General features: G+C 48.7%; 2 pseudogenes; one reads left to right on the top strand and one right to left on the bottom strand.

The window, feature by feature from the left end:
* LOC132811700 (zinc finger protein 850-like) overlaps positions 1–23,727 on the bottom strand; it is a 55,836-nt pseudogene that overhangs the window by 27,324 nt on the left and 4,785 nt on the right.
* LOC132811701 (zinc finger protein 850-like) overlaps positions 8,705–23,727 on the top strand; it is a 36,999-nt pseudogene continuing 21,976 nt past the window's right edge.

Raw genomic sequence — 23,727 nt, 5'->3', positions numbered from 1 at the left:
GGGAGTGGAGGGAAGGGCTCTTCCTGAGCGTAGGGGAGCTCAAGACTAGGGGGCACATTTCTTTAAAGTGAGAGGAGAGAGATTTAAAAGGAACCTGAGCGGCAACGTTTTGACAGAAGGCAGTTTACACGTGGAATGAAGTTGGATGAGGATGTGGTAGATGCAGATGAAGTTACAAATTTTAAATGACATTTGGATGAGTACATGAATAGGAAGGTTTAGAGGGACATGGGCCAAACGCAGACAAATGGGATCTTATTGAAGTGGCCTTATTGAAAGCAGTAGAATTCTGAAAGGGGCTTGACAGGATTGATGCAGATAAAATGCTCCTTTGTGGGGTGAGTCATAGAATGCCAACAATGTGGGAGCAGGCCATTCAGCCCATTTATTCCATGCTAGCCCCTCGAAGAGCATCTCGCCCACATCCATCCCATGGCCCATCAACCCTAAATTGCACATCTAGGGTCACTATGGGTAATTTACCACAGCCAATCCACCCGAACCTCTACACCCTAATCTATAAATTACCTTCTCAAAAATGACATTTAAATGTAGAGTTTTTCTCTAGCAAAACGTCAATCTGACTCAACATTCGGGTGCAGTCAGAATTCACACTTATTGTCAGAAAAGCTCTGCATTTGAATGACATTCTTGAGTAGGTAACAAAAAACAAGTTCTGGGATTAACATGCCAAAGAACAGAAACCCATTCTAAAGGTGAAAGATTTAATCTAAAATTGTCTGATGTGTCACATTTCCATGACACTGGACTCCTTTCGATATAAATTGTGATCATGATCTCATTCTCCACAGCCACCTGATGAAGGAGCGGTGCTCCGAAAGCTAGTGCTTCCAAACAAACCTGTTGGATTATAGCCTGGTGTTGTGCGATTTTTAACATTGTCCATGGGAAACACATGAGTTGTGGGACTGGTAACAGTTCTTATTTTGTGATCTATTCCAAGTGAAATTTCTCCTCTGCGCAGGCACGGGTGAACAGTTTGTTTTTTGTGCTTTGCGCGAGATCGGGCTAGCAGCTTTTAAATCCTTATGTTAAGCAGCTGAAGTTAACTGTCGATCAGCAATTGTATTCCGAGAGTGGTACTTCCAGCTCTGGTAATCCTGTTGCATCAGAGGGAGGGAGAGGATGTCACATCTAAAGAGCAGACTGAAAAGTTATTTCGCTTCTTGAGTCAGTTCCTCACTCAGATGAGACGGGATACTGCTTTTAATGGATCATAATTAAATGCTACAATGGAACATCTTAAATTTGAGGAGGTTTCAAAGGGCAAACAAAACAGTTTCTTTGAAAAGAGATATTGTTCCATTTCTAATCTTGGATGACCCCTGAGACATTTTTACTGAGAGCGCCATAATCATCTTCCTGCTGGATTTTTTTCAGGGCAAGCAATTTCTGGTGAGAGAAATTCTGCATCCTGGGAAGGCGGGGCAATTAACATAAAAACAGGCTGTTAAAAGCATTTTAACTGTGGGTCCAGGAGCTTTCGTGGGAGCAGTGCATTTGCCAAAAACATTTCGGAGGAATTCTGTCGAACTGTTGGACTGAAAGTAGTTTCCCCACTGAACGTTAAACAGGCATTGAGAACGTTGCGCATTATAGTGTGTTCCTGAGGACCGGAGGAGGATTGAACTTGCCAACGTGAACCACACTTTGCAGAGAGAGGAAATTTCTCCGGATGGAAGAGGTTGATGGAAGTCAACAATTGTCAGATTATTTCATGAAAATAACAGCTGGTATAGGGAACACCTAGAAGAGGGGCGTGTGTAATGAGTACACAGAAACAAACTCTTCAGTCCAGGCCAGCCAGATATCCTAAATTAATCTAGTGACCCATTTGCCAGCATTTGGCCCATATCCCTCTGAATGCTTCCTATTCATATCCCCATCCAGATGTATGGTTTTCTTTGGAGAATACTTGGGTGAGAGCCAAGATATGCTATTACTCAGCCTTTTCCCACTGAGCTTGACCTTTCCTTCATGTTAATTGGAGCTGGAGAAGCCTGAAAGCTGAAAAGGATTTCCTGGGGAAAAAAAACTTTTCCTTTCAGTCGCTACAAGTCAATAATTTATAGAATCCCTGCAGTGTGGGAAGAGGCCTTTCGGACCAACCAGTCCAACCAACTCTCCGAAGAGCAACCCATTCAGACCCATTCCCCTATGACTCTACACTTACTTCTGAGTAATGCACCTAACCTACACATCCCCGATTACAATGGGGAATTCACCTAACCTGCACATCTTTGGATTGTGGGAGTAAAACCCACGGCCCTTGAGCCCAGCATTAAAAATAAATGGAAAACGGCAGTGGCAAAAGAGAGCGCCGTACTCACAGAAGTGTGACAAAGGAGGGAAGTTGCAGTCCGGCGTGAAGGTGAATCTTCATTCAGAGGCAGAGAATCAGCAGCAGGTTCAGAAACTCATGGTGCACCTTCCGCATTCAGACAACATGAGGGGTTCTGATTGGCAGGAGGACCGGTCTTCTTCTGGTCCTCCTTGGCATTCTATTGGTTCGTCAAAAGTAGTTCGCGCGCCTTTTCGGCGGACAGCAAGAAGCATGCGCAGTGATTTGCTGACACCAGCAAATGCGCGTTGGGCCTTACTGACACCGAGGAGCATGCGCAGTATGCTCTGCGGAGATGCCGTTATTACTGACGTTTTTAAGCATCCAAATGCAAATCGGGAAAAAAAGGATAGAATCACATTTTTTCCTGTGGCTTAAGATTTTATTCCTTTTGCATTCTGTCTGGCTGTTCCATACATGTACCACCCTCTGTGTGAAAAGACTGCCCCTTAGGTCTCTTTTATATCTTTCCCCTCTCACCCTAAACCACATCATTCCAGATGAAGGGCTTGTGCCCGATAGGTCAACTTTCCTACTCCTTGGATGCTGCCTGACCTGCTGTGCTTTTCCAGCACTGCACTTTTTGACTCTGATCTCCAGCATTAGCAGTCCTCACTTTCTCCACTTTCCAATATATCACCATTTAAACAATACACCTTATTTCTGCTTTTTTTTTTCCACAGCAAAGACTATAACTTCACACTGTGGTACTGCACTTGTCACATGTTTGAGGCACAGACCTGGACCAGCTTTTCCAGAGTCTGGCCTCTTTCTGGATTCACTCCCTTTCTTTTCAGTTGCTGCAAGTCAACAATTGGATCCCAGCTGAAAATGTGTTGCTGGTTAAAGCACAGCAGGTTAGGCAGCATCTCAGGAATAGGAAATTCAACGTTTCGAGCATAAGCCCTTCATCAGGATGTTTCCTGATGAAGGGCTTATGCTCGAAACGTCGAATTTCCTATTCCTGAGATGCTGCCTAACCTGCTGTGCTTTAACCAGCAACACATTTTCAGCTGCGATCTCCAGCATCTGCAGACCTCATTTTTTACTCAAACAATTGGATCTCAGCAAGAAAATAAAAGAAATAGAAAAGGGAGTGAGAGAAGTGTGTGCTGTTGGACAGACGAAGGAAATTACAGTCTTGGATGAATCTCAAACTTCATTCAAAGAGGGAGGAGCAGCAGCAGCTTCAGAAGCTCATGGGTCAAGATTGAAGTCGTGCTGGAAAAGCACAGCTGGTCAGGCAGCATCCGAAGAGCAGGAAAATCGACATCTCGGATTCAGACAATAGGGCTGCTCTGAATGGTAGGAGGACCAGACACTCTCCGGTGTTCCAGTGCTCCTCATTGGTCTGGCCGCTAATACTATTCTTCCTATTACAGGGCGACCACAGGTGTACTCAGTACTCCAGAAAAATGGCCTCACCAACATCCTGTACAACCTCAACATAGAACAAAGAAAATTTACAACCCAGCAATAGGCCCTACAGCCCTCCAAACCTGAGCTGATCCAAATCCCCTGTCTAAACCTATCGCACAATTCCTGAATCTGTATCCATCTGCTCTCCAATGACTCATGCATCTGTCCAGATGCACCTTAAATGAATCTACCGTCCCTGCCTCTACTACCTCTGATGGCAATGCGTTCCAGACACTTATCACCGTCTGAATAATGTACTTTCTGTGTGCATCTCCAACATGATGTCCCAACACCTGTACTCAGCATGTGAACAATGAAGGCAAGTGTGCCGAACACCTTCTTCACCTCCCCTCTATCTACCAGTGATGTAACTGCCACGAACAATGAACCTCAACACCTCCAGGTCTTTGTTCCACAACAAGACTCGGGCCCTACCATTACCTGTTCAAATCTTGCCCTCCTTTATTTTAGCAAAATGCAACCCCTCACTGATATCCGTACCCCTCTCATACACACACGCGCTCTCTCAGACATACACATACACCAACCTCTCAACACACACACCCTATCGCAGGTTCATATTCCATCACAATCTCACTTTATCAAGCAGGCACATATGCTCTCACACACACTTCCCTGATGAAGGGCATTTCCCCGGAACGTCAATCTTCCTGCTCCTTGGATGCTGCCTGACTTGCTGCAGTACCACACACTCAATCCTAAACCTATTACCCTCTAGTTCTGGACTGCCCCATCCAAAGGAAAATATCACGTCTATTTACCCTATCCATGCCCTTCATGATGATATAAAAGCATATAAGGTCACTCCTCAGACTCTGGCAAGCTGCGGAAACCAGTCCCAACCTGAACTTCTGTCTCTCCTCACCCGGGTCACCAAGACACATACCTGAGGTTGTAAAGTCTGCTCCCTCTCTGGATTCATTCCAGTTGCTGCAAGTGAGCCTGCTCCATCATTCATTAAGATCATGGCTGATCTATCCATCGTCTCATCTCCTTCTCCCTGCACTGCCACAAGGAACCCCTTAATTCCCCTACCAGGCCAAATCCCACCCAACTGTGTCTTGAATATACTTAATGAAGCTGCCTCTATTGCTTCCTTGGCCAGAATATTCCATAGATTTTGATGAAGGGCTTTTGCCCGAAACATCGATCTTCCTGTCCTCTGGATGCTGCCTGACCTGCTGTGCTTTTCCAGCACCACTCTAATCTAGAGTATTCCATAGATTCACGACCCTCTGGGAAAAGCAGTTCCTCATCTCTGTCTGAAAGCTACTCCCTCTAACCTGGAGGCCTCGTGTCACCCACCAGCAGAAATGACAGGACAATGTCATCCCCACAGTGCAATGACATTGGGAAGATGTTTCCATTGGTCGGAGAGACGAGGACCAGACGACACAGCTTTAAGAATAAAGTGAAAACCTTCAGGAACAGAGATAAGCTGACAGCGAGGAGCATGGACAATGTATTGGCAACATGAGCGAGCAGGTGCACTGTTGTTCACACCGAGGAGCAGTCGCAATGTGCTCTTGTGGCGATGCTGGTGTTATTGACAGATTTTAAGTGTTCAAATGCCAAGAGGAGAAATAAAGGGTAGAGCCACAGTTTTTTTTTCCCCTATGAGGCTCAACATTTTACAGCTGGCTGCTCAATTTTTTTTAAAATGTCTTTTCCCCAGAGTAGGGGTGAGGTTCACAACTAGAGGGCATAGGTTTTGGGTGAGAGCAGAAGAATAGAAAAGGTACCGCAGAGGCAACTTTTCCCTGCAGAGCGTGGTGCATGTATGAAATGAGCTGCGAGAGGAAGCAGTGGGGGCTGGTATAACTACAACATTTAAAAGGCATCTGGATAGGTATATGAATATAAAGGGTTCAGAGGGATATGAGCCAAGTGCTGGCAAATGGGACTACATTCATTTAGGATATCTGGTTGGCATGGACAGGTTGCACCAAATGAATGTGTTCTCATGCTGTAAAACTCTGACTCTAAATAATAAAAAAGTATATAGTTTGGTTTATGAAAATATCTCCATGTTAACAATGCTTAGTTCACCACATACTTTACTAACCATTCTCAACAGGTCCTGCCCCTTCAATGACTGAGGAACATATACATGCTGGTGCATAGTATCCTTCACTAGTATTTACACACTACCCTCAGCAATTGCTCAAGTTACAGCAAAGAGTAAACAGCACAAGGATAAAAAAAACAGTGAGGGGTAAACAGCACAAGGATTAAACAACACAGTGAGGGGTAAACAGCACAAGGATTAAACAACACAGTGAGGGGTAAACAGCACAAGGATTAAACAACACAGTGAGGGGTAAACAGCACAAGGATTAAACAACACAGTGAGGGGTAAACAGCACAAGGATTAAACAACACAGTGAGGGGTAAACAGCACAAGGATTAAACAACACAGTGAGGGGTAAACAGCACAAGGATTAAACACAGTGAGGGGCAAACAGCACAAGGATTAAACAACACAGTGAGGGGCAAACAGCACAAGGATTAAACAACACAGTGAGGGGCAAACAGCACAAGGATTAAACAACACAGTGAGGGGTAAACAGCACAAGGATTAAACAACACAGTGAGGGGCAAACAGCACAAGGATTAAACAACACTGAGGGGTAAACAGCACAAGGATTAAACAACACAGTGAGGGGTAAACAGCACAAGGATTAAACAACACAGTGAGGGGTAAACAGCACAAGGATTAAACAACACAGTGAGGGGTAAACAGCACAAGGATTAAACAACACAGTGAGGGGCAAACAGCACAAGGATTAAACACACAGTGAGGGGTAAACAGCACAAGGATTAAACAACACAGTGAGGGGTAAACAGCACAAGGATTAAAAAACAGTGAGGGGTAAACAGCACAAGCGCCAGTAAAAGCAGATGGAAAGTGAGTGTAAAATGTGACTATGACAGGACAGGCCCCACATTCCTTCCCCTCCGTCCCCCCCACAACCTGCCTCACCTTTCACCTCCCGGGCCCAGTACCTTCCAGGTGGCCCCATAGTTGACACAGGGGCCGCCCCACGACCAGTAGAACTCCACCACCCAGGCGCCCGACCAGTTCCCAAGCAGGTCCTTAACCCCATCCGCCTCCAGAATGTTCACCGGCTCCTGGCTGCTGTACAGCCGGCCGGTGTGGCCGTGACACAGCAGCTGCGCCAGGAAGGCGGCGGCGGCCAGTGCCGGGTGTCTGCCCCGGGCCGCACGGCGCCATTTTCCTAACGGCCGCCCTCCCGCCGCTTCCTCGCTCGAGCGACTTCTCCTCCCAACCGCCTTCGCCCCCGCGTGACGTCTGCACGGGGGGATGGGCGGGGCCGGGGGAGCCTCACCGTCACCAAGCAACAGCCACCTCGCGCTACAACTGCTCATTCACAAAAACAAACTCTCCTGTCTCGCTCTGCAGCTGCAGGGGGGGACACTGCCACGTTTCGAAGAGCCCTGTCTACATTGGGAAAGCTCACCGCTCCATTTAAACAGATATTCCGACATCGAACGGAACGGCCTCATATCTAAAGGGGGCAATCTGCATTTTAAAGGGACATGGACATTTTAACGTTATTTCTGCAAATAAAGAAATTTAAATGGACGAGATTACATTTCAAAGGGATGTGGCACATTCAAAGGGATATCTTAATATGTAAGCTAACGCAGTTATATCTAAATGAATCTACATTTCGAAGAGACGTTGCCCTGTTTATAAGTAGAGACAAGAGGTGTGAATACTCTCTGTGCCCCAATGTTCAGTCAGACTGACATTTTTCTCAGAAAAGCTCTGCACTTAAATTACATTCTTGAGAAGGTAATTTATAGATTCGGGTGTAGGTTAGGGAGAATTGGCCGTGCTAAGTTACCCATAGTGACCAGGGATGTACAGGTTAGGGTGGATTGGCCATGGGAAATACAGAGTAAGGGGTTGGGTATGGGTGGGATACTGTTCAGAGGGCCAGAGTAAAATAGATGGGCTGAATGGCCTGCTTCCACATTGTCGGAATTCGAGACCCTCCCCCACAAAGAGGCATTTTATCTGCATCAATCCTGTCAAACCTCTTTCAGAATTCTGCTGGTTTCAATAGAAGCTGCTGCCGCTGGAATACAAAAAATGTCACCTTTATTTGTGGTTAGCACTGCTGCCTCACAGCGCCAGAGCCCCGGGTTCAATTCCTCTCCCACATCTGCGTGGGTGTCCTCCCACTCTCGAAAGACGTGCGGGTTAGAGTGAATTGGCCACGCTAAATTGCCCCGTCGTGTTGGGTGACGGGGAATGGGGCTGGCGGGTTGGTGTGGACTTGTTGGGCCGAAGGGCCTGTTTCCACACTGTAGGGAATCTGATCTAAAGTTCTGGAATTTATATATTGATGAACTAAAACCTGCAACCTGTTTTAAAAGATGAAGGACTCAGCAGCGATCCAGGTTTGTTCCAAATATTGCGTCGGTTGCATGACGCTGTGATCTTTTCTGCAGAAGGAGCAGCGCTGCAGAAGCTAGTGCTTCCAAATACACCTGGGGCGGCGGGGTTTACACGGAGGGGCGGGGTTTAGCGGAAGGGCGTTGCTCATGGGCGGGGCGTTTCTCGTGAAAGAAACGCGCGCTAGTAGGCGGGGCGAGGCTCAGCGGGAGATGCGGTGCGTTGAGCCTGGAGGCGCGCGGCTTTGTCGGCGGTTGCTCGTGCGGGGAAGGGGGCGTGGTTTTTATTCGCGCGGGGACCAGGGAAGGGGTGGGTATTAGTGCGGGAGGGGGAAAGAGGTGTGGTTCCAAAAGGCGGGGCTTTGTCTCGAAGGGGCGGGGTTTACGAGTTTTGTTCGGAAGGGGCGGGGTTTACGTGCTCCGTTCTGAGGGGGCGGGGTTTACGTGTCGCATTGGCGCCGGAGGGGGCGGGGCCGAGGCCGTCCCGAAGACGGAAGTGTGTCCGCGGCCTGTTCCCTCCGCTGGAGTCTCGGCTGCAGCAAGTAAGGTCAAACTTTATCAGTATTTCCTTTTACAGAGTTTGTATTTAATAACCAGTAATGGCTACTCAATATCATCATAAAGTCCCAAAATGCCATTCATTACAATCCATTGCAGATAAACACTAAGAGTTAATTTTCTACGGGATTCAACAGCCTCAGCACTAAAATGGTCTCACAAGGGAACGGCTGTGAATGTTATCACTTGGTGTCCTGTTCACACAGATTCACCGATGCTGAGGCAAACCTTCTTAATTGCCTTACAGCATCCTGTTATCACTTGGTGAGCCCAGGTGTCCCTATCTTTAAGTTCTCTCCTCTTTCTCAGCCTTCCTGCCTGTTTATTTTCTAGTGCAGTAAATGTGTTCAATAATTCAGCATTACATTTTAGTCTGAATGTTTAATGACAAGTTTTAAGGCTGTAGACTTTATCACCCAGATGCCCACACCCTCATTCCTCCCTTTGATTGCACCGTGATCACTGAAAGAGAAGGCTGGTCCAAATGGATGCCCTTCAAGGTGGTCCAGCCATCAACATCCTGCAGAGCGGCACCACCATCTTCGCAGCTCATCTGGTCATATTTATCATCGCCATCGACACACGTGGGTGAGCCATCGGATCGCAAAAGGAGCATCTTCTGGGGCAAATCTATATCTCTAAGGGACCTCATAAGCCGAGCAATTAAATACCTAACAATACCAATACCGACAAACATAAATAGCTAAATTGATAAGCCAATTGTACCATCAGCCGGACCTGCAGTTTCCCCAACTGGTCCCTTCAGTCATTCTGTCAAGGAATACCTGGATCTCTTCTTGTATCTTAGTAATATTGCCAGTGAGATCGGGAATGCCCATAGTGCATTTATCTTGGACAGTGGTGCAGACCTCACCCTCCCGGGCGTGTATATAGTCTAAGGCATACCGATTCTGCATAGAGTAAAGACACAGGTCTGATAATCCCACTTTACTCTGTTCCAGAGCCTCTTTAGTCTTATTTCCTCGAATGGTCAGGCCACAAAAGAGGGAATTGCGGTTCTTTTGACTTGTCACCCCTGCCGATCCTTCCAATCTCATGGTACTCTGGATTCCCCAGCCTATTGGGTGTCCTGTATTGTCACCCAGTCCATTGGGATCCTTCCAGTTGGAGTAAAGTTGGCTGAGACCGACCGCTGCATTCTCCTCAGATGGAGGTTCCATCGACTTGTCCACTGACCAGGACAAGGTACTGTTGTGGGAACAAGGTCCCCGATATTGATGTTATGAGGGACATCTTTGCCATCCATGACAAGGAAATTGGTAGCTTTACCTCAGCTGAAGAAATAATAGTCCCGTTTGGTGTATATTAGGGAGAGTTTGTCAAAATAGGTTACTGAAATGTTACAGCAGGGGGTCTGGTCAGATGTACAGGAGTAAAGGGTCGACATTTTGCAAGAGGATTTGCTTGAGCACTGTAAAAAATGTGCCAAGTGACTCGAGCACCCGCACTGTATAGGAGACAATGGTTCTCAGAATGCTGTTCCCATTGGGCTCTCCCTTAGCTCTATTGTACGTGGTCTTGGTGACAATATCAGATTCTGAAAAGAGAAAAGGCCTATAAATGCGCAAGGGAAGGGTTCTGTTCCAGGTCCATGAACCGCATAAGGCCTGCTGTACCCCTGCCAGTGTTACACCAGCTGTTTGTATACACAGACCGGAGGTATTGGAAAGTGATATTTCACTTCGCAGGGTCGGCAGCAGGAAGACTGACGAATAGTATGGAATCGGGGACTGGGGACTGGGCAAGTAAGTCATCTCCTGATAGAGAGGAGTAACATAGTACTGCCTCTGGGGTGAAGAGTGTTCTGTGGGCCTGTATAAATAAGTTGTTTGTGGATTGTGGAGTTTCCCCTATCAAGCTTCCCTTTTCTCGAGTCGGCCTGTCCTGCAAAAAGGGATGGTGTTCCCGGGCATCCTTAAAATATTTACCATAATAACAGGGTTGACCATTTTTATCCTCACTAGGCTTGCGTCTGCAGGTAAAATCAAAAAAACATGGTAACGACATGGTAACTCCCACTGATTTCTACTGTCCAGATGGACCATCTGGTCTTTCTGATGTAAGAGTCCATTGCAATGATCAATCTTCATCACGTCCCACACGTCAAAGGCGTCTGGTCCGGTGCACTGGACGATATCTCCTCAGCATGGGTGGTGGATAATCTCTGATCATTCCTGGTCGCATCCATACTTAGTGGCTTTCCCCATCTGGGTGTTGTACGTGATCAGAAAGATGAGGAGATAGGCGATTCCCCCCATGTCCCTCCTCTTAGTTCAAGTATCTGTAATAAGATTAACATTAGAACAACAGCAAAATTCAAAAACCCAACTGGACAGGGTCCACTCCTTTTGTTGGGATTCCAGTATTCTCTCCTCCTCTTCCCCACTTTTGATTGGTGCGGTCAATCAATTTACAATGGTGCAGTTGGACCCAAGCTGAGTGCCCAGCGACTTTGACCACCGTAGGGGTGGGAAGTAAAACCTGGAAGGGGTCATCCCAACGAGGTTGGAGACCTTTGCCAGTCCAGGTCTTGACGAGCACCAACGAACCAGGCTCTACCCGTGACGAGGCTGAAAGGGAGGGAACATCGCTGTAGGCCGCACGCTCCTGGGAGTGAAAGGCACGCATAACACTAGTTAGAGCAAGAACATAACCCACCATTGCTTCGGTCATGTGGTGGAAGGGGACTGAGAAGGGAGCTGAATCGTTCCAAGGGGTACGGAGGGGGTGACCAGAGAGACTCTCAGCTGAAGACAGTCGTGTCTTGCCCACAGACATGGATCCCATCTGGAATGAGGCCACAGGGATTAGCATAACCAGGAGAGGCCAGACTCAGCCATTAATTTGGCAAGTTTAGTCTAGAGTCTAGTTAAAACATTCACCAAGGCCGGCCGCCTGAGGATGATAAGCACCATGCAGTTGCCAACAAATACAAAGCTGGGAACAGAGCTCTCCGTTAATATTACCTACAAAGTGTGGTCCATTGTCCGAGCTAATGCACGCAGGTATACTGAAGCGGGGAATTATTTCCTTAAACAAAATCTTCACCACAGACTCAGCAGTAGCGTTAGGAAGAGGGTAGGCTTCAGTCCACTTCGAAAAGACATCAACAATAAGCAAAATATATTTACAGCAACTCAACTCATTTCTACAACTCAATGAAGTCCAGTTGAAGTGTCTCCAAGGGACCCTCCAGCAAGGGAGTTCTCATAGAGATAGTTGAACTAAGAGGTGGGGGATCACCTACCCACTGACCTGTATGATCACGTACAACATCCTGATCGGGAAAGCCACTGACTGAGTATCGATACGATCTGAGATTATCCTGATGTCATCTGGTGCACCAGACCTGACGCTTTCAACGTGGCGTCGCTTGAGCGATGGCGTGTGCTGCCAGAGGAAGTGGTGGGTGCTGGTACGATGATATGTCAAAGGCTCCTGGACGGGCATCTGAATATGAAGGGTTCAGATGGGTGAGGGCCAAGTGATGGCAAATGCGACTGGAGTCATCGAGATGGACAGCACGGAAACAGACCCTTCGGTCCAACTCGTCCTTGCTGACAAGATAGCCAACCCAATTTAGTCCCAGCTGCCAGCACCTGGCCCATATAGGGGCAGGTGATAGCAAACGTGACTAGATTAATTTCGGATATCTGGGCAGGTTGGGCCAAAGGGTCTGTTTCTGTGCTGTGTGATTCTAATCGTCTTCAGTGAAAGCAGAAGTGTGGTTGTGAAGGCTGGACTTTCAGGGCATGTTTTGCCCTGACTGGGAGCAGAAGAGTGTGACTGAAGTGTATCGGTGTTAATGCCTTGATGTCTCATTTTGCTCCCACCTTCCTGGGGTCATTAACCATTTTGTGTCTGGTCCTTCCTCAAGAAGCTGCATTGCAGGTTCACCCTGAATTGACACTTTGTTTTTGCTTCCCATAATCAGACCTGCTCACTCTCAGTGTTGTGAAAGATATTAACTTTCAGGTGGAGGCATCGAAAATTCAGAGAGATGTCAGTCTTGATGTTTTTGCTTTTTCTGTCCCTGTAAGATCCTGAATCAGCACCTTCAGGGGAATTAGTTAGAGCGGAGTGAGAACAGAGGGGAAGGGAGAGTGGGATGGTGCTTTCAATTTTGTGGAACAACAAAAAAAATTCCACAGAAAGTAGAGTTGCTTGTTCTGAATTTCTACCCTGCACTGATAGTGATGACTTTTGTAATCTCTTTTTGCAGAGTATTTGAAAATCTGAAGACTGAAGTTTCAAAATCAACAGATGAAGGGCTTATGCCTGAAACATTGACTCTCCTGCTCCTCGGACGCTGCCTGACCTGCTGTTTTGCCAGCGCCACATTTTTTGACTGACTCTCCAGCGTCTGCAGTCCTCACCTTGATGTCAATGTCTGACAGTCACTCAATCCATCGGGAACACAACAATTTTTGACTGTGATTTCTGTGAGAGGGATAAACGCTTTTTGGTTCCTGTTTGAGGACGTTTTCAGCATCAGGTGGGACTGGACGAGAGACCCCACTGTTGGAGCGCACTGTGTGTGGAGCCTGAAACAGTTATACGGCCTGGGAAGGGGATTTCACGGCAGGGAGGGGCTCTACACGTGTTTGTGTGCAGCTGAAGCTGTGGCCATGGAGAAACCCGAGGAATCCCACTCTGTGGAGAAACTGTGGAAGTGTGGGGACTGTGGGAAAGGCTTCCGTGTCCCGTCTGCCCTGGAGACTCATCGGCGCAGTCACACCGGGGAGAGACCATTCCCCTGCACCGACTGCGGGAAGGCCTTCAGCACTTCCTCCACCCTGCTGAGCCACCAGCGTGTCCACACCGGGGAGAGGCCGTTCAGCTGCCCTGAGTGTGGGAAGGCCTTCAGGTATTCCTCCCACCTGCGGACCCACCGGCATTTCCACACGGGGGAGAGGCCGTTCAACTGCCCTGAGTGTGGGAAGGCCTTCAGACATTCCTCCACCTTGCGGACCCACCGGCTTGTCCACACCGGGGAGAGGACTTTCAGCTGCCCCGAGTGTGGGAAGGCCTTTATCTTGTTCTCCTCCCTGATGAGGCACCAGCGGATCCACACGGGGGAGAGGCCCTTTACCTGCCCCGAGTGTGGGAAGGCCTTCAGCGATTCCTCCACCCTGCTGAGGCACCAGCAGATCCACACGGGGGAGAGACCGTACACCTGCCCTCAGTGCGGGAAGGGCTTCACCCGGGCCTCCCAAATGGGGACACACCAGCGTGTCCACACTGGGGAGAGACCGTACACCTGCCCTCAGTGCGGGAAGGGCTTCACCTGCTTCTACCACCTGCGGAGACACCAGCGGATCCACACCGGGGAGAGGCCCTTCAGCTGCCCCGAGTGTGGGAAGGCCTTCAGCACATCTTCCGCCCTGCTGACCCACCAGCGGATCCACACCGGGGAGAGGCCTTACACCTGCTCTCAGTGCGGGAAGGGTTTCACCCGCCCCTCCCACCTGCGGAGCCACCAGCGAGTTCACGTGCCATCGCAGGGGGATTGAAGGAGTGACGGCCGCGTCTCATTATCGATTGGAATATCAACCCGGTTCCGGGGACTCCCGGGTTCGAATCCCGCCACGACAGATGGCAGAATTGGTATTCGGTCAGAAATATGGAGTTCAGAATTTAATGATGAGACCGTTTCAGGGAGGGGGTGGTGCGGGGGGGGAGAAAGCCCCCATCTGATTCCCTCTCTCCCTTGTTAGGGGAGGGAACCCTCATTGTGGGAAAGGATACACTCAGTCGTTCCAGCTGCATCCTTTACCCGGTCTGGCCTACACGTGACTCCAGACCCACAGCAGTCTGGTTGACTCCACACTGCCCTCCCCCCACTGGCAAACGAGCGGGGAGAAACTTACTTGGAGACAGGGTATGGGCTGAAATTGCTGAGTGAGGCAATACTTCCTCCGGGTTACGGCTGTACCAAGGATCCAGTTACAAAGGGACAGCTTGGTGCTGGCCAATAGTAAAGACAGTGAGGTGGGGGTGGGGCCAGGGGAGGTGTGGTGTGTGCACTTTCACCTTGAGCTGTTCAAAAAGCAACTACTTTTTCTCTGCCTCTTTGCTGGGGGGATCTGAAACTGTAACAAAGTTGGGTTGCAATAAAGGTTACCTGAACTTACCACCGGGCTCAGACTCTCATTGAAAGCTTTGAGCTCCAAGAGGTTTTTGTTTTAAAGCTGCTCATTTCTTTCAGCCTCCTGCACTAAGTTTAGAACATAGAACAATCCAATGCATCCAGGCCCTTCAGCCCTCGATGTTGCGCTGACCTGTGAACTATTCTCAGCTCGTCCCCCTACACTATCCCAAAATCATCCATGCACTTATCTAAGGATTGTTTAAATCTCCCTAATGTGGCTGAGTTGACTACCTCAGCAGGTAGGGCATTCCACACCCTTACCACTCTCTGTGTAAAGACCTTGCCTCTGACATCTGTCTTAAATCCATCACCCCTCAATTTGTAGTTATGCCCTCTCGTACAAGCTAACGTTATCATCCTAGGAAAATGTCTTTCTCTGTCTACCCTATCTAATCCTCTGATCATCTTTTATGTCCCTATCAAATCCCCCCCTGAGCTACCTTCTTTCCAATGAGAAAAGACCCAAGTCTCTCAGCCTTTCCTCATACGACCTTCCCTCCAGGCCAGGCAACATCCGGTAAATCTCCACTGCTTTTCCAATGCTTCCACATTCTTTCTGTAATGGGGCGACCAGAACTGTACACACTATTCCAAGTATGGCTGCACCAGTGTTTTGTATAGTTGCAGAGTGATATTGTGGCTCTGGAACTCAATCCCTCTCCCAATGAAAGCTCATACACCGTGTACCTTCTTTACAGCACTATACACCTGGGTTGCAACATTCAGGGATTTATGCACATGGACTCCAAGATCCCTCCGCACATTCACAATACCAAGAATCTTTCCATTGACCAACTACTCTGCCATCCTGTTATTCTTCCCGAAGTGCATCACCTCACATTTAGCTGCATTGAACTCCATTTGCCACCTCTCAGCCCAATTCTGCAGTTTATCCAAATCCCCCTGCAACCTGTAACATTCCTCCAAACTGTCCAATTCTCCACCGACTTTAGTGTCGTCTGCAAATTTACTAATCCATCCACCTATGCCTTCGCCTAAGTTAGTTATAAAAATGACAAACAGCAGTGGTCCCAAAACATCCTTGTGGAACACCACTAGTAACTGGACTCCAGACTGAATATTTTCAATCAACCACCACTCGCTGCCTTCTTCCAGTTTCTAATCCAAACTGCTAAATCACCCTCAATTCCATGCCTCTGCATTTTCTCCATTAGCCTACCATGTGGAAACTTATCAAAGGCTTTACTGAATTCCAAGTATACCACGTCAACTGCCTTACCCTCATCTGCATGCTTGGTCACCTTCTCAAAAAACTCAATGAGGTTTGTGAGACACGACCTGCCCTTGACAAAACCATGTGGACTATCTGAAATCAAATTGTTGTTTGCAAGATGATTATAAGTTTTATCTCTTATAATCCTTTCCAAAATCTTTCCTACAATAGAAGGAAGACTCACTGGTTTATAATTACCTGGGTCATCTCTGCTGCCCTTCTTGAATAAGGGCACAACATTTGGCAATCCCTCAGTCCTCAGGTATTCAACCCAAACACAATGACGACTCAAATAACAAAGCCAAAGACTCTGCTATCTCCTCCCTTGCTTCCCAAAGAATCCTCGAATAAATCCCATCCAGCCCAGGGGACTTGTCTCCTTTCACTCCTTCTCAAATTGATAACACCTGTGTGTAACTAACCTCGATCCTTTCGAGTCTAATATCTCATATGTCATTCTTTTCCTGAGTGAACACCGATGAGAAATGTTCATTTAGCACCTCTCCGATCTCTGCAGTGTCCACACTCCACTTCCCACTTCTGTCTTTGACTGGCCCTATTCCTACCCTAATCATCCTTTTATTCCTCACATACCTATAGAAAGCTTTAGGGTTCTCCTTTACTCTATTTACTAAAGACTGCTCGTGTCCTCTCTTTGCTCTTCTTAACTCTCTCTTTCAATCCTTCCTTGCTGATCTGTAATTCTCTATCGTCTCATCTGTACCATCTTGCCTCATCAATACAAAAGGAAAAAGTGAGGACTGCAGATGCTGGAGATCAGAGCTGAAAATATGTTGCTGGAAAAGCGCAGCAGGTCAGGCAGCATCCAAGGAGCAGGAGAGTCGATGTTTCAGGCATGAGCCCTTGCTGAAGAAGGGCTCAGGCCCGAAACGTCGACTCTCCTGCTCCTTGGATACTGCCTGACCTGTTGCGTTTTTCCAGCAACACATTTTCAGCTCATCAATACATAAGCCTCATGGAACAGCATCATAAGACACAGAACTTATATTAAAAGATCAGTGTCAAGCAACTGATAGAATATATTGAACAAACTTAGATAGTCTTCATCTCTTAGAATGGGTGTGGGCTTTGGTTCATTAATATGTAACAATGTTCTTGAGATGACTTAAGGTTTTATAAAAAAAGACATCTCCGCTCAGACAATGCATTAAAGGTGTGAGATTTGAGTCTGTCAGTATTCCAATCTTGAATCAGACTGGTTCTGTTTCCAAAGTTGGAATTTGTAAAATATTACATGCATTGACTGCCTGCAGATTGTGTGCTTTTTGAACAAAATTGAATGTATCTGCAAATATAATTCTGCCAATAATTTCACCCCAAAGAGTAGTATGTGTGCGTGCATGAGAGAATGAGAGTGTGTGCATGTGAGTTTGTGTGTGAGTGTGCGCAGAAGTGTATGTGTGCATGCTTGGGAAAGTGAGAGTGTGATGGAGTATGAGGCTGCGAGTGTGAGAGTGTTGAGAGGTGTGTGACTGTCTGTCTGAGAGAGAGAGTATGTGTGTGAGAGAGAGAGGCTTAATAAAAGCAAGGGGTTGCATTTTTGCTAAAACAAGAACTTGTACAGATAATGGTTGGGCCATGAGTCATGTTAGAGAACAGATAGACATGGAGGTGGGGGGAGTCGGTGTTCAGGTACATAGTTCTTTGCAAGTTGCATCACTGCTAGACAGAGTGGTTAAGGTGGCATTTTGCAACATTGTTCACACCACTGAGGAGAGGGGTTGGGACATCATGTTGAGGTTGTACAGGATGTTGGTGAGGCCACTTTCAGAGTACTGAGTACAGTTCTGATGGCCCAGTAATAGGAAGAATACTGTTAGAGAGGGTTTAATAAAGATTTACCAGGATGTTGTAACGACTGGAGGGTTTGAGTTATAAGGAGAGGCTGGGATTTTATTCACTGGAGCACAGGAGGTTGGGGTTGACCTCATTGAGATTGATAAAATCATGAGGAGTGGAGGGAAGGTGACTAGAAAATGGCTCTTGCTTAACGTAGGGGAACTCAAAACTCGGGGAGCATTTTTTTTGTAATGTAAGGAGAGAGATTTAAAAGGAAGCGGAGGGGCAACATTTTGAAAGAGGGTGAGTTGCATGTGGAATGAACTTGCTGAGGATGTGGTCGATGCAGGTACAGTGACAACATTGAAACAGCATTTGGATGGGTACATGAATAGAAAGGTTTAGAGGGAAATGGGCCAAATGCAGGCAAGTGGGATGTGGGAATATGTGTTTAAATGGAGCGGTGAGCTTTCCCAATGTAGACAGGGCTCCTCGAAACGTGGCAGTGTCCCCCCCTGCAGCTGCAGAGCGAGACAGGAGAGTTTGTTTTTGTGAATGAACAGTTGTAGCGCGAGGTGGCTGTTGCTTGGTGACGGTGAGGCTCCCCCGGCCCCGCCCATCCCCCCGTGCAGACGTCACGCGGGGGCGAAGGCGGTTGGGAGGAGAAGTCGCTCGAGCGAGGAAGCGGCGGGAGGGCGGCCGTTAGGAAAATGGCGCCGTGCGGCCCGGGGCAGACACCCGGCACTGGCCGCCGCCGCCGCCTTCCTGGCGCAGCTGCGGTGTCACGGCCACACCGGCCGGCTGTACAGCAGCCAGGAGCCGGTGAACATTCTGGAGGCGGATGGGGTTAAGGACCTGCTTGGGAACTGGTCGGGCGCCTGGGTGGTGGAGTTCTACTGGTCGTGGGGCGGCCCCTGTGTCAACGATGGGGCCACCTGGAAGGTACTGGGCCCGGGAGGTGAAAGGTGAGGCAGGTTGTGGGGGGGGACGGAGGGGAAGGAATGTGGGGCCTGTCCTGTCATAGTCACATTGACCATGTTGTGTGTGAGCGGGTGTGAGACACAGTGAGAGAAACAAAGTGCACCAATCTTTATTCAATTCCCACCACCAGGAAGATAGGAAAACACCCGGGTGGCCAGTGACAAGCAGCGCCCTTCACATCAAAGGGCAATGCTGTGTGATCAATCAGTGAAGGGGAGGGCAGGGACTCAATCAAAATAGAGTTGGAGGGGGAAATGATGCACTCCACTCCCTGCGGCGCCCACCTCCCCCTGAACAACTCCAGGGTGTTGGTGGACACCGCGTGCTCCTTCTCCAAGGACACCCGGGCTCTAACGTAACCGCGGAAGAGGGGTAAGGCAGTCGGCCTTAACGACCCCCTCCACGGCCCACCGCCTGGACCATCCCTCCAGACCTCCCCCTCTCTGAGGATGAAAGATCAGTCCTCAGCAGAGGCCTCACCTTCATTCCCCTAAGCTCTAGGATTAACAAGTTCAACACGCGGCGAGACATCGAACAATTCTTCCGCCGCCTTCGCCTCCGTGCCTACTTCTTCAACCAAGATTCTCGCCCACCCTCTGACCACCCCTTCTTCCGCCTCCAACACAGCCCATCCACCTGGACACCCCGTGCTGGCCTCTTATCCGCCTTTGATCACTTCATAGCCAACTGCCGCCGCGACATTAACCGCCTCAACCTCTCCACCCCTCTCACCCACTCCAACCTCTCACTCTCGGAATGTGCAGCCCTCCACTCTCTCCGCTCCAATCCCAACCTCACCATCAAACCAGCAGACAAGGGAGGTGCGGTAAGTAGTTTGGCGCACTGACCTTTACACTGCTGAGGCTAAACGCCAGCTCGCGGACACTTCCTCCTACTGCCCCCTTGACCATGACCTCACCTCCCACCACCAAACCATCATCTCCCAGACCATGCATAACCTCATCACCTCAGGGGATCTCCCATCCACCACCTCCAACATCAGTCCCACAACCCCGCACCTCCCGTTTCTACCTCCTGCCAAAAATCTACAAACCTGACTGCCCCGGCCGACCCATTGTCTCAACCTGCTCCTGCCCCACTGAACTCATCTCTGCATACCTCGACACAGTCCTGTCCCCCTTAGTCCAAAAACTCCCCACATACATTCGGGACACCACCCACACCCTCCACCTCCTCCATGATTTTCGCTTCCCCGGTCCCCAACGCCTTATCTTCACCATGGACCTCCATCCCGCATCACAAAGGACTCAAAGCCCTCCGCATCTTGCTTTCCCGCCATACCAACCAGTACCCTTCTACTGACACCCTCCTTCGACTGACTGAACTGGTCCTCACCCTGAACAACTTCTCTTTCCAATCCTCCCACTCCTCCAAACCAAAGGAGTAGCCATGGGCAACCGCATGGGCCCCAGCTATGCCCACCATTTCGTAGGATATGAGGAACAGTCCATCTTCCACAACTGCACTGACACCACCCTCAACTTTTCCTCCGCTACATTGATGACTGTATCGGCGCTGTTTCGTGCTCGCACGAGGAGGTTGAACAGTTCATCCACTTTACCAACACCTTCCACCCTGACCTCAAATTCAACTGGACTGTCTCAGACTCCTCCCTTCCCTTCCTAGACCTTTCCATTTCTATCTCGGACAACCGAATCAACACGGACATTTACTATAAACCAACTGACTCCCACAGCTACCTAGACTACACCTCCTCCCACCCTGCCCCCTGTAAAAACGCCATCCCATATTCCCAATTCGTTCGTCTCCGCCGCATCTGCTCCCAGGAGAACCAGTTCCAATACCGTACAACCCAGATGGCCTCCTTCTTCAAAGATCGCAATTTTCCCCCAGACGTGATCGACGATGCCCTCCACCGCATCTCCTCCACTTCCCGCTCCTGCCCCTCCAACCGCCACCAGGACAGAACCCCACTGGTTCTCACCTACCACCCCACCAACCTCCATATACAGCGTATCATCTGCCGTCATTTCCGCCACCTCCAAATGGACCCCACAACCAGGGATATATTTCCCTCCCCTATCAGTGTTCCGAAAGGACCACTCCCTCCGTGACTCGCTCATCATGTCCACACCCCCCACCAACCCAACCTCCACTCCTGGCACCTTTCCCTGCAACCACAAGAAATGCAAAACTTGCGCCCACACCTCCCCCCTTCCTTCCCTCCCAGGCCCCAAGGGATCCTTCCATATCCGCCACAAATTCACCTGCACCTCCACACACCTCATTTATTGCATCCGCTGCACCCGATGTGGCCTCCTCTATATTGGGGAGACAGGCCGCCTACTTGCGGAACGTTTCAGAGAACACCTCTGGGACACCCGGACCAACCAACCCAACCACCCCGTGGCTCAATACTTCAACTCCCCCTCCCACTCCACCAAGGACATGCAGGTCCTTGGACTCCTCCATCGCCAGACCATAGCAACACGTGTTTGGAGGAAGAGTGCCTCATCTTCCGCCTAGGAACCCTCCAACCACAAGGGATGAACTCAGATTTCTCCAGATTCTTCATTTCCTTTCCCCTCCCCCCACCTTGTCTCAGTCAAATCCCTCGAACTCAGCACCGCCTTCCTAACCTGCAATGTTCTTCCTGACCTCTCCGCCCCCACCCCACTCCGGCCTACCACCCTCACCTTGACCTCCTTCCACCAATCGCATCTCCAACGCCCCTCCCCCAAGTCCTCCTCCCTACCTTTTATCTTAGCCTGCTGGACACACTTTCCTCATTCCTGAAGAAGGGCTTATGCCTGAAACATCGATTCTCCTGCTCTTTGGATGCTGCCTGACCTGCTGTGCTTTTCCAGCAACACGTTTTCAGCTCTGATCTCCAGCATCTGCAGTCATCACTTTCTCCTCGAAAGGATCCAGGTTAGTTGCACACAGGTGTTATCAATTCAAGAAGGAGTGAAAGTAGAAAAGTCCCTGGGCTGGATGGGATTTATCCGAGGATTCTCTGGGAAGCTAGGGAGGAGATAGCAGAGCCTTTGGCTTTGATATTTGAGTCATCATTGTCTACGGGTTTAGTATCTGAGGACTGGAGGATTGCAAATGTTGTGCCCTTGTTCAAGAAGGGCAGCAGAGATGACCCAGGTAATTATAGATCAGTGAGCCTTCCTTCTATTGTACGAAAGATTTTGGAAAGGATCATAAGAGATAAAATTTATAATCATCTAGTAAGCAACAATTTAATTTCAGATAGTCAACATGGTTTCGTCAAGGGCAGATCGTTTCTGACGAACCTCATTGAGTTTTTTGAGAAGGTGACCAAGCATGCAGATGAGGGTAGAGCAGTTGACGTGGTATACTTGGACTTCAGTAAAGCGTTTGATAAGGTTCCACATGGTAGGCTGATGGAGAAAATGCAGAGGCATGGAATTGAGGGTGGTTTAGCAGTTTGGATGAGAAACTGGAAGGAGGCAGTGAGTGGTGGTCGATGGAAAATATTCAGTCTGGAGTCCAGTTACTCGTGGTGTTCCACAAGGATGTTTTGGGACCACTGCTGTTTGTCATTTTTATAACTGACTTAGATGAAGGCACAGGTGGATGGATTAGTAAATTTGCAGACGACACTAAAGTCGGTGGCGTACTGGACAGTTTGGAAGAATGTTACAGATTGCAGGGAATTTGGATAAACTGCACAATTGAGCTGAGAGGTGGCAAATGGAGTTCAATGCAGCTAAATGTGAGGAGGAATAACAGGATGACAGAGTAGTTGGTCAATGGAGAGATTCTTGGTAGTGTGAATGTGCGGAGGGATCTTGGAGTCCATGTGCATAAATCCATGAAAGTTGCAATCCAGGTATATAGTGCTGTTAAGAAGGCACACGGTGTGTCTTGGGTTTCATTGGTAGAGGGATTGAGTTCCACAACCACAATATCATGCTGCAACTATACAAAACACTGGTGCAGCCATACTTGGAATAGTGTGTACAGTTCTGGTCGCCCCATCATAGAAAGGATGTGGAAACATTGGAAAAGGTGCAGAGGAGATTTACCGGATATTGCCTGGCCTGGAGGGAAGGTCTTATGAGGAAAGGCTGAGAGACTTGGGTCTTTTCTCATTGGAAAGGCGGCGGCTCAGGGGGGATTTGATAGGGACATAAAAGATGATCAGAGGATGAGAAAGTTTAGACCGAGAAAGACGTTTTCCTAGGATGATGACGTTAGCTTGTACGAGAGGGCATAACTACAAATTGAGGGGTGATGGATTTAAGACAGATGTCAGAGGCAAGGTCTTTACACAGAGAGTGGTAAGGGCATGGAATGCCCTACCTGCTAAGGTAGTCAACTCAGCCACATTAGGGAGATTTAAACAATCCTTAGATAAGTGCATGGTTGATTTTGGGATAGTGTCGGGGAATGAGCTGAGAATAGTTCACAGGTCAGCGCAACATCAAGGGCCGAAGGGCCTGTTCTGCGCTGGATTGTTCTTTGTTCTATGTTCTAAACTTAGTGCAGGAAGCTGAAAGAAATGAGCAGCTTTAAAACAAAAACCTCTTGGAGCTCAAAGCTTTCAATGAGAGTCTGAGCCCGATGGTAAGTTCAGGTAACCTTTATTGCAACCCAACTTTGTTACAGCTTCAGATCCCCCCCAGCAAAGAGGCAGAGAAAAAGTAGTTGCTTTTCGAACAGCTCAAGGTGAAAGTGCACACACCACACCTCCCCTGTCCCTGTCCCCCCGACTCTCTCCCCCCCCCCCCCCCCTCACTG

Source organism: Hemiscyllium ocellatum, unplaced genomic scaffold, assembly GCF_020745735.1.
Source record: "Hemiscyllium ocellatum isolate sHemOce1 unplaced genomic scaffold, sHemOce1.pat.X.cur. scaffold_2320_pat_ctg1, whole genome shotgun sequence".
In the NCBI taxonomy this organism is placed as follows: Eukaryota; Metazoa; Chordata; class Chondrichthyes; order Orectolobiformes; family Hemiscylliidae; genus Hemiscyllium; species Hemiscyllium ocellatum.
The sequence above is the reverse complement of the archived record's forward strand: the minus strand, read 5'-3'. Positions and strand labels throughout refer to the sequence as shown.